Source organism: Rhineura floridana, chromosome 2 (genome assembly GCF_030035675.1).
Source record: "Rhineura floridana isolate rRhiFlo1 chromosome 2, rRhiFlo1.hap2, whole genome shotgun sequence".
Taxonomy (NCBI): domain Eukaryota; kingdom Metazoa; phylum Chordata; class Lepidosauria; order Squamata; family Rhineuridae; genus Rhineura; species Rhineura floridana.
In genome coordinates this window covers 223,562,736-223,574,848 of record NC_084481.1, presented here as the reverse complement: position 1 = coordinate 223,574,848, position 12,113 = coordinate 223,562,736, and positions in this window count along the sequence as shown.

Below are 12,113 nucleotides of genomic sequence, written 5' to 3'. Positions count from 1 at the left end.
TCAGTAATATATATATATCTTTATGCATACTTTACTTAGCATATACATTTTTGTAGACATGATTTGATTGGAAATCTGTACTGCAAAATTTGGAGATGTGCAAATTTCAAAGGATGACTATGTTTTGGGTCCCATATTGTTGTACATACTTGTGTCAAATTGCACATGAAGTGAGATTTCTTGCTTCTGTTTGCAGCCCTCCATGACCCGGCCCAAGTCCGGGAGAATCAGGAGAAAAACAATGTGTTTTGTTTCGGTATTCAAATATAGAAGCTTGGTAGTATCTTCCCTGAGCCAAGCCTTTCATTTAGTTCAATGCGGAAGAGCTTTGCACTTCACACCTCGAAAAGGAATCTGCCTGTGGCAGGCCTTTTATTTTTCACATCATGTTTTCAAATTGTTCCATTCAATGGAACCAATCACCTTGAAAGCGTGTACAGATGCAGCTGTACCAAGTTACTACCAGAGCCTCAAGCCAAGGAAAATAATAACCACAAAAAGGCTGTGGACAACTGCATGGATACAGCTGGCAATAAGGCAAATAAATTAACCCTACAACTATACTTCGGCTTGGTCTGGTTCATCTTTTGCCAAGCTGGTGCCCTCCAGATGTTTTGGACTACAACTCCCATCCAAAGCATCTGGAGGGCACCAGCTTGGAGAACACTGGCCTAGATGGCTGAAAAGGAGGAAAAGGGAGAAAGTTCAGTAATTTTCTTGTTTTCAGGTGATCCCATCTGTTTCAAAGCAGACTCACTGAACAGCCCTGTGCTATTCCGTAAGACTATCACTGACAATTTGATGTCACTTCAAATCCCATGAAGCTGCAACAGGGAGATGTGTAGCCAAGAACAGCGAGTTGAAGTGGGGCACCCGATCCCAAAAGGCTTTCTGCCTAAAATGTGAATTTCCTCAGTGTTGCACAGCTTCCTCTCAATTATATTCTCTCTCTCTCTTTCTCTCTCCACTCTCGCCTGGAAAATTGGCAGGAAAAAAGTTGCCTGCAGGATAGAAGAGGGGTATTTTTATCTGGTCCAGCACTAGATTAGAAAAAAAAGTCCTTTATCTGAAGCTCAACAGAGAATTGCCCTAAATTAAATCCAATCTCTGCTTAGCTTCCAGCCTCTATTAAAGTGGCTTCTGTATAAAATGTTTAATTTGATGATATTTTTATAAAGTTTACACTTGCACAAGCTGCAAGAGCCAGAGAGAGAATTACAGATGGTAACTGTTGCAGTGGTAACACTGAAGAGTACTGAAGTACTACCATAAAGACTGACACAGGTGTCCACAATGTGGTTGGGCCCGTGGGCACATTTGCAAACCAGAGAAATCATGGGTACCACACACGTGTCCCCATGCACACATATTCACCCCTTCCAACATTTATGGTTGAAAAAAATGTGTTTTTTCAAGCCTATTTTTTGGGGGGGGGATGTATTCTTGCTAGAGAGTGCAGCTGGGGAGGGAAAGTTAACCTGCTTTTCTTAGTTGCAGACTCTTGGAAGATGACCTCTCTCTACCCACTCACCCCAGCTGCAACAATTAGGCTTAGTTGCCACAGGGAAGGGGTGATTTTAGAGCAGTTGCTGCTGGGGAGGGAAGGGTCAACCTTTAAATTGCTCCTTCCCACCTCTTGCAATTTGACTTTTTAAAAAAAGCTTGCTGCTGGCTACAGTAGAAGGTAGGGTTGCCCAGCCTCCAAGAGATCTTCTGTATCTTTAAAAGTTGTGCAGGGGGGAGGGAGCATCCCACCTTGTGGTTTTTCTCATTACAGTGTTGCAAGAACACCTGCACTTGGCTGACGTTCTCCTGAAGATACAGGATCAGTCTCAGGCCATGGACTAGTAGAAGGGCTTTTTGAATTCTAATTTTGAATTCTAATTGCAGCAAAGGGGTATTTTTGGTGAGGGGTTACAGCTGGGGGGGAGAAAGGGGCAATCTTTCCCTCTTCAGCTTTGCCTCCCCCCAGCACTCCTTCTCTATGGTAATTTGAAAGATGCCTTCTATTGTACCTCTTTGGAGCCAAATTGCGGCGAGGGCATATTTTTGATGGCTGTGCGTGGGGCGGGGTAGGGTCAGAACTTTGGAAAGGAAGGCTTAACTCTCCCTTCCCCAACTGTAATCCTGTCCCCAAAATCCCCCCACTCTGCACTACAATTCAGCTTGGAAAAAGCCTTCTATTGACTTCTGATGTTTTCCCCAAATCTGTCTTCCTGTCATTTGAGTTCACTAGATCTTTGTCATGGCCCCTTCGGAGGACTCGTCAGACGAGGACGACTCAGGAGTAACAGCCACAGACCCAGAAGGGGAAACAGAGGAAACTCCTGAAAATGCAGCTTCTACTCCCCCTCAGCTGGAGAGCGTCCAAGATGCAGCTGAAGCTCTTCAGCCTGAATCAGGCAGTGACCAGGAGGCTCCCCTCCCACCTGCAGAGCGGAGGTGACAGAAAGTCAGGCAGCAGAGGGGCCGGCCTGTCTGTTTAAGGCCGGCACGCTTGCAGAAGCCAGAGGGGTGATTGTTCCCACCTGTCTGCAGAGGTGTTCTTTAAAAGACAGACCCTGGCTTTAGCGTGTTGCTGACTACAACGTTGGGCGTGACCTCCATGTGAAACGTAGTTCGCAGACTCCGGACCCTTCAGACTGAACCCCTGGCTTTCTGAACCTAGCTTCCCCACCTTGACGACGCTTACGGACACTGCTACTGGTACAGTTGCTAGAAGCATTCCTTACTCCAGCCGGCTCCTGTTATTTGCTGGCCTTGTCAGATTTATGACCTAGCTAGCTGCTGGCTGCTTAGTTACAGCCCAGATCCCAGCCCCGAGCTGACAATCTTGTTCCAACCCTCTGGGGCAGCAGAACATCTCTTCTGCATGACAGCATTCATGCCAACAGTAACATTCTGTAGCTCTCCCCTTCCAGTCCCTATTGCACTTATGAGAAAGAGTAAGAGGCATGATCATGAATAACTGCTCAGGGGTGCCATTGATGAGAGCCAGTTTATTTATTTATTTATTTATTAAATTTCATCTGGCTGGTTGTCCAGCCACTCTGGGCGACGTACAAAATAAAAACATACAAATACATTAAAATATTAAAAATCTCAACCAATAATAATAAAACCTAACCCACTCCAAAAGCCTGCCTGAAGATCCAGGTCTTCAAGGCCCAGTGGAAGCTCATCATAGAGGGGGCATGGCAGAGATCATTTGGGAGGGAATTCCACAAAGTGGGGGCCACAATTGAAAAAGCCCTCTCCCTAGTCCTCACCAGTCTAGCTGTTTTAACTGGTGGGATAGAGAGAAGGCCTTTTGAGGCTGATCTTGTTGGGTGGCATCACTGCTGATGCTGGAGGCGCTCCTTCAGATAGACTGGGCCAAAACCATGTAGGGTTTTAAAGGTCAGAACCAACACCTTGAATGGGGCCCGGAAAACAACCGGTAACCAGTGCAACTCCTTCAGCACTGGAGTGACATGATCTCGCCGGTGGCTGCCTTTAATCAGGCAAGCCACCACATTCTGTACCAGTTGCAGCTTCCAGACCGTTTTCAAGGGAAGCCCCACGTAGAGCGCATTACAGTATAGGCAAGAGGAGACCAGGGCATGTACCACTGATGGGAGCAGATGGTTGGGAAGGTAGGGGCGCAGCCTCCGTATCAGATGGAGTTGATACAATGCCGCCCGACTCACAGCCGAAACCTGAGCCTCCATGGACAGCTGGGAGTCAAGAATGACCCCGAGGCTGTGGACCTGGTCTTTCAGGGGCAATTGTACCCCATTGAGCACCAGGTCAACATCCCCCAACCTTCCCTTGTCTCCCACAAACAGTACCTTAGTTTTGTCAGGGTTCAGCTTCAGCTTATTCCTTCCCATCCAGCCACTCACCGACTGCAGGCACTTGGACAGGGTTTCCACAGCCAACCTCGGTGAAGATTTGAATGAGAGATAGAGCTGCGTCTCATCTGCATACTGGTGACACTGCAGCCCAAATCTTCTGATGATAGCCCCCAGTGGCTTTATATAGATGTTGAACAGCATTGGGGAGAGGATGGAGCCCTGTGGCACCCCACAAGTGAGAGGCCAAGGATCCGAAACCTCATCCCCCAATGCCACTCTCTGGTACCTACCAGAGAGGAAGGAACGGAACCACTGCAATACAGTGCCCCCTATGCCTAACCTCTCCAGGCGGTCCAGAAGGATACCGTGGTCAACGGTATCAAAAGCCGCTGAGAGGTCCAGGAGGACGAGGAAGGTGCACTCACCCCTATCCAACGCTCTCCTCATATCATCCACCAAGGTGACCAAGGCTGTTTCAGTCCCATGTCCAGGCCTGAAACCCGACTGAAATGGATCCAGATAATCCGCTTCCTCCAAATGCACTTGCAACTGCTTTGCCACCACCCGCTCAACCGCCTTGCCCAGGAATGGCAGATTTGAGACTGGGCAAAAGTTGTTCAGATCTTGGGGATCCAAGGAGGGCTTCTTTAGAATTGGTTTTATTACTGCCTCCTTGAGAGCTGATGGCATTACTCCCTCTTCCAGGGACGTATTTACCACCATCTTGATCCCCTCGCCCAGTCTGTCCTTGCAGCTCATAATGAGCCACGACGGGCAAGGGTCGAGTAAGCAAGTGGTTGGCTTGAAGGTTGAAAGCACGTTGTCCACTTTATCAGAAGGAAGAAGCTGGAACCGATCCCACATCACTGGAGCACCACTGGCCGCCTCTGGCTCGCTCATTGTGTCCACAGCGCACAGAATAGCACTCTTAATATGATCGATTTTCTCCGTAAAGTGCTTTGCAAACTCATCACAGGAGACCTTAGCATGTTCATCGGTTCCGGGGCAACTGGACTGACCAGGCTCCGGACCACTTGGAACAGCCTCCTGGGACAGCACTCTGCGGATGCAATAGAGGCAGCATAAAAAATCCTTTTTTGCTGCCCTTTATCGCCACATGGTAGGCTGCCGCAGCCGCTCTGACCTATGTGTGATCGTCGTCAGAGCGAGATTTCTGCCACTGGAGCTCTAGCCGTCTCACCTCCCACCTCAGAGTTCGCAACCGTGGAGTATACCCCGGTGCCGTCTGAGCTCTATTCAGGGGGAGAGGGCATTTCGGGGCCACCTGGTCTAATGCCCCGGTGATTGCAGCATTCCACCCCTCCACCAGGGTCTCAACCGAGTGCCCGTGTGCATGCTCCAAAGAATCCCCAAGTGCATTCAGGAATCCATCTGGATCCATCAGACGTCTGGGGCGGACCATCCTAATGGGTCCTCCACCCCCACGGAGGGTTTGTGGCACCAAGAAGTCCACCCTCACCAAGTAGTGATCTGACCATGACAAGGGGTGATGGATGAACCCCCAGTTTTCAGATCACTCCCCTCCTCTCCTGAGACAAACACAAGGTCGAGTGCATGACCAGCTATATGGGTGGGCCCCGTTGGAATAAGGTGCAGCTCCCAGGAAGCCATGGGTTCTATGAAGTCCTGAGGCGCCCCTGTGAGGATGGCCTCTGAATGTACATTAAAGTTCCCCAATACCAATAGGTTTGGGGACTTTGCACGCACATCCGAGACCATCTCCAGTACCTCAGCCAGGGAGTTTGTCATGCAGCGGGGTGGACGGTACAAGAGCAGCATCCCTAGACTGCCCTTTGGGCCCAACCTCCAGTACATGCAGTCAACAATCTTGGTCTCACGGAGAGGAGGCCTGGTGAGAAGTTAAGGAAGTCAAGGGGGCACTACTCTCATGAATTAATATGCCTCAGGAACACGCATATCTCTAGTCAACTCACTGGTTTAGCTCAGTCCTATGCACATTTAGGGCCATTCAAATCAATCACCTTCTGCATGCCTAAATCTGCACAGGTGTTTGGTATGCTGTGTACAGTTGGAATACTGTGTACAGTTCTGGTCGCCTCATCTCAAAAAGGATATTATAGAGTTGGAAAAGGTTCAGAAGAGGGCAACCAGAAAGATCAAGGGGATGGAGCGACTCCCTTATGAGGAAAGGTTGCAGCATTTGGGGCTTTTTAGTTTAGAGAAAAGGCGGGTCAGAGGAGACATGATAGAAGTGTATAAAATTATGCATGGCATTGAGAAAGTGGATAGAGAAAAGTTCTTCTCCCTCTCTCATAATACTAGAACTCGTGGGCATTCAAAGAAGCTGAATGTTGGAAGATTCAGGACAGACAAAAGGAAGTACTTCCTTACTCAGCGCATAGTTAAACTATGGAATTTGCTCCCACAAGATGCAGTAATGGCCACCAGCTTGGATGGCTTTAAAAGAAGATTAGACGAATTCATGGAGGACAGGGCTATCAATGGCTACTAGCCATGATGGCTGTGCTCTGCCTCCCTAGTCAGAGGCAGCATGCTTCTGAAAACCAGTTGCCGGAAGCCTCAGGAGGGGAGAGTGTTCTTGCACTCGGGTCCTGCTTGCGGGCTTCCCCCAGGCACCTGGTTGGCCACTGTGAGAACAGGATGTTGGACTAGATGGGCCACTGGCCTGATCCAGCAGGCTCTTCTTATGTTCTTATGTTCTTATGCGTGTGATAGTTAAAAACACAGAACTGAGTCGACACATCTGTACTGATTTCTATAGGTATTATGAAGTAGAAAAAAAATGAGAGTTGTACCATTACAGGGCTTTTTACCAATTTAATTCTGAATACATCCAAAAGCAGGTCCCTGAAACCCCCACCCCAGTACCTAATTAGTGGATACCAGACACTTGCATTTTTAAGTGAAAGATGAGCCATTAGCCACTGTGATTCATGTGCTGGTGACCTCACAATGGAGCACTGTAATGCGCTCTAGGAGGGGCTTCCCTTGAGATTGGTCTGGAAGCTGCAATTGATGCAGAATGCAGCAGCCAGGTTGTGGAGTAGAGCACTGAGGGCTCAGCACAGGCAGCCTATCAGCTCCCAGGCTGTTCAAGGGCTTCTTGTTAAAATCTAAAGCACTGAACAACTATGAACCAGGTTACCTGAAAGACCACCTGCCCCTGTATAGACTTGAAAGAAATTCTACTCATGACACAGTACCCAGGGCTGGCGCCAAAGGGTGGCCAGGTGGGGCCCTGGCCAAGGGCCCCGTGGCCCACAGGGCCCCCGCTCCTCCTCCCTCCCCCATCCACTTGCTCGCCCTCCCCCGCCCACTCGCTCACCTATCGGCCCACTGTCCTGCCCCCCTGCTCAGTAGGTAGGTATGTGGGGCGTGGCATGCATACATGTGTGTGCCAGGGCCCAGGACAGGCTGGTGCCCAAGTGCCACGGCATGGCTGGCGCTGGCCCTGACTATACCCTACAGAATATCGTGGGGCGGTGACCCAAAAAAGGCATTTTCTGCAATTGTTCCTGTTCTGTGGGATGCCCTTCCCTTTGCCACATGTGAAGCAGCAGCCGTCAGCTGGTTCTGTCATCTTGTAAAGACATATCTTTTTGCCCAGGCTTTCCATGATCCACAAGATTGGATCCTGATTTATGTATGATCCACTGAGCCCTGGACGCATTTACTTTTATATGCTTTTATGATGTTATGCTGTATTTTTCTTTAAATTGATATTGTTTTCATATTGCACATAGTGTACACCACTTGGATTTTTTTAAAAAAAAATTAAGTGGTGTAGTAATGCTTCCAAATAAATAAAATAAAATAAAAGTCTTTACAAAGGAGCACTGAAAAACTCACTGGTCTGTGTGGAAATCTATTCTAATGCAAATCCCAGTAATGATCACCTCTGTGGCTGAATCCCCCATTACAGTTAATGCCCTGGGCATAAAGAAGAATATTAATAGCTCCCTTCCTGCCTTGCAGGGGAGCTGGGTGGATTAATTAGTGCATGTTTGTACACTGCTTTGTGCCAAATTCAGTGGTGATTAGCTTCTTGCATTTGTCCACAGGGCAAGATGGGATCTTCGCCAGGTCAGGAGTTGGCCCTTTGACGACTGAAGCATACTACATGCTGGCGCTAATGCACAGCTTATTTATTCGGCTGTTATTTATTTTGCTTTCCCCACTGCTTATCCCAAGTTTGAACTGCCTGAAACTATGGGTTTGCTGAAGCTCAACCTCAGAATTAATCTCAGGGTACTGCTGTTTCTGGAGTGCAATGAGAACCATAGCTATGGGATGATGGCCATGAGCAAAGGTCTGCCCACCTTTGGATGTTTCAGGTCCCTTCCTTGAATTTTCAACCTACATTTTTTCCCAAAAGCAAATCTTTAGCCCAGCCTTCCCCCAACCTGGTGTCTTCCCGATATTCCAGAGAGCTCCCATCATTCATGAGTATTTACCATGCTGGCTGGGGCTGATGGGAATTGTAGTTCAAAACATAGGAATATAGGAAGCTGCCTCATACTGAGTCAGACCATTGCTCCATCTAGCTCAGTATTATCTACATTAATTGGCAGCCGCTGTCCAGTGTTTCCAACCAGAATCTTCTTCCAGACCTACCTAGCAATGCCAGGGATTGAACCTGGGACCTTCTGCTTAGATGCTCTAGCACTGAGCTGCAGCCCTTTCTCTCAGCTCATAACACTGGCACATGTGTGTGCATTGATGGTGTCCCATACATGTGCATTTTTTTGCCTCACCTCCTACTAATTATTTCCACCCACCCCACAATTTATGGTGGAGATCTGCTCAGAAATTCACATATCATCTGACAAATATCCCAGGAACAACGGAGGGTTTTACATCTCGAAGGGGGACAGCAATAAACAACAGGTTTGCAAGAAACAATAATCCATATTTAAAGCACTCTTATATCACTTTAACAATCATAGTTTCCCCCAGAGGATCCTGGGAACTATAGTTTAAGGTTCTGAGAGTTGTTAGGAGACCCCTATTCCCTGCACAGAACTACAATTCCCAGAGTTTCCTGGGAAGAGGGATTGATTGTTAAACCACTCTGAGAATTGCAGTTATGTGCGCGGAATAAGAGGTCTCCTAACAACTCTCAGCAGCCTTCACAAACTACAGTTCCCAGGATCCTTTGGGAGAAGTCATAACTGTGTAAAGTGGTATAAGGAAACGTTAAATGTATAGTGCAGATGGGCCATTATTAAAGAGAACTGATCAATCCAAATAATTTTTTGGTGGTGGCTCCATGTCTGTGGAATCACCTCTGCACTGAAGTATGTCTCATCGCTCCAACTCTATAAGCCAGAAATAAAGTTGTGGGGTTTTTTGGTCAGGGTCCTAGAGGCTGATGGGTTAAGTCATTTCAAAACTGCTATGAGAGAGTGGCTGTATACTATAGCCAGCGTGGATGTTTTACATTCCACAATGTTAAATTGAAAATACCCCTCCTTCCCATTCTGATGCTTCCCATTAGCTCATTTGAAAACAAAACCTTACAAAACTTATAGTCCTGAACTCAGAAACGCCTGCTTAACAACCCTGTAAGTTTTCATGGTGATACACAAAACAGTCAGAGAGAATCAAGAGTTCAAAGTCTAAAAAGAGAGAGGGGGAAACAGACCCCTTTCGGACTTTTTTCTCTCACAGTTCTCATAATCTGTTGAAATTAATTAAAAATCAGCCATGTTCACAGAGTACCTGTAATCCTGATTCTGACCTTGTCCCATACTCTGACCATCATCTTTTGCAGTTTAAAAGTTAAAAAAATGCCTGGCTGGTTTTTAATTAATTAATTTAAGAAATTTTGGCTTGAACTCAATGATGTTGGGCATGCTCAGTAACCAACTGTCAGTGTTCTAAAAGCCAGACTCACAGCTGCTATTGTTGTTTATGTGCCTTCAAGTCAATTACGACCAGAGCTTAGAAGACTACTTTTTAAAAGTAATAAATTACAGCTACCATTACATGGCCCCCAAAAAGTAGTAATTACCATTACAATTACAATTGCTCTGAAAGTAACTGATTACTTTACTTTTTCTCAAAAGTATTCATTACAATTACATTTCAGTTACTTTAAAAAAAAAAATGCCTGCAAGGTGACTGCTGCACATCTAAGTAGCCTAAAACAACATTAAAAATAAACACACGCATACAGAGCTAGTAGAATAATTATTTTTATACATAAGATAGCAATGGTGGTCTCTCTGCTGGTAAGGGAGGTGGGGAGGGAGGCAGAGGCCACTACTCAGATCTCAATGTCAAACCATGTCAAACCAAGTGCAACCCCCCAGGTAGCTCTTCTTATGTTGTCATATTTCACCTCCACAGCTCTTTATCACCATTCTGCTGCTGCCTCCCCCTCCTCCTTTATCCATGTTCTTGCCGTCCGGTTACTTTTTCCCTCCACTCCATTCTTCACCACCACCATCCAGTTTTTTAAACAATTGTTTTCTCCACTCCACCCCGTCTCACTCTCCACCTCCTCCCTCATCGCCTCCTACTCACCCACAGAGCTTGAGGGAAGAGCGATGCTGCACAGAAGCCCAGTTTGAGGCACATTATTTTCATCCACGAATCAGAGGAGCAGAAGACTTCCCCTGCATCCCCCCCCAAAGTAATGCCCAAATGTAATGCTGGAAACATTACAATTACTCCCAAAAAGTAATAAAATTACACTTGGTTCTATTACAATCAAAATGTAAAGGAATTACCCACTTGTTTCTCAAAAAGTAATGAATTACAAGTAATTCGTTACTTGTAGCGAATTACTTCCAAGCTCTGATTACGACTTATGGTGACCCTATGAATCAGTGACTTCCAAGAGCATCTGTCATGAACCACCCTGTTCAGATCTTGTAAGTTCAGGTCTGTGGCTTCCTTGATGGAATCAATCCATCTCTTGTTTGGCCTTCCCCTTTTTCTACTCCCTTCTGTTTTTCCCAGCATTATTGTCTTTTCTAGTGAATCATGTCTTCTCATTATGTGTCCAAAGTATGATAACCTCAGTTTCATCATTTTAGCTTCTAGTGACAGTTCTGGTTTAATTTGTTCTAACACCCAATTATTTGTCTTTTTTGCAGTCCAAGGTATGCGCAAAGCTCTCCTTCAACACCACATTTCAAATGAGTTGATTTTTCTCTTATCCGCTTTTTTCATGGTCCAATTTTCACATCCATACATAGAGATTGGGAATACCATGGTCTGAATGATCCTGACTTTAGTGTTCAGTGATACATTTTTGCATTGGAGGACCTAGTCCTCTCATAGCTGCCCTCCCCACTCCTAGCTTTCTTCTGGTTTCTTGACTATTGTCTCCATTTTGGTTAATGACTGTGCCAAGGTATCGATAATCCTTGACACGTTCAATGTCCTCATTTTCAACTTTAAAGTTACATAAATCTTCTATTGTCATTACTTTAGTCTTGTTGACGTTCAGCTGTAGTCCTGCTTTTGTGCTTTCCTCTTTAACTTTCATCAGCATTTGTTTCAAATCATTATTGGCTTCTGGTAGTAGTATGGTATCATCAGCATATCTTAAATTATTTATATTTCTCCCTCCAATTTTCACAACTCCTTCATCTTGGTGCAATTCCACTTTCCGTATGATATGTTCTGCATACAGATTAAACAAATAGGGTGATAAAAATAGGGTGTCTCACTTTATTCTTTCCACAAAAAGTCAAAGAGAGGTTTCAATTCCTTGAGAGATATATCTTTCAATTTTTCTCCAAATAAACATGTCGCTTAATCCATCTGATTCAAATCTGTTAGGCCCAATAATTTCAATAGCCATTCTTCCATTATCTATATTAATTCCATCTTCCATCTTCAATAATCCTGTTAAGTCCAGTAATTTCAGTAGCCATTCTTCCATTATCAGTATCCCATAATAGTCTTGTTGTCATAGCCATAGTCCAAATAAACATATCGATTAATCCATCTCGTCAAATCTGTTAGGTCCAATAATTTCCATAACCATTCTTCCATTATCAATATTAATTCCATCTTCCATCTTCAATAGTCCTGTTAAATCCAGTGGTTTCAGTATCCATTCATCCATTATCAGTATCCTATGATGATCTTGCTGTCATAGCCATAGTCATATAACAAGAGTCTGATGGGAATTTCCCCCATCACAAATATGTCCTTGCCATCAATTCTGAATATGTTGCTGAAATATTGTTGTAAAGTCACATCTCTGCTCTGGGTGCATCTCTGCTCTGTCACATATTTGTAGTTAATTCCATAAAT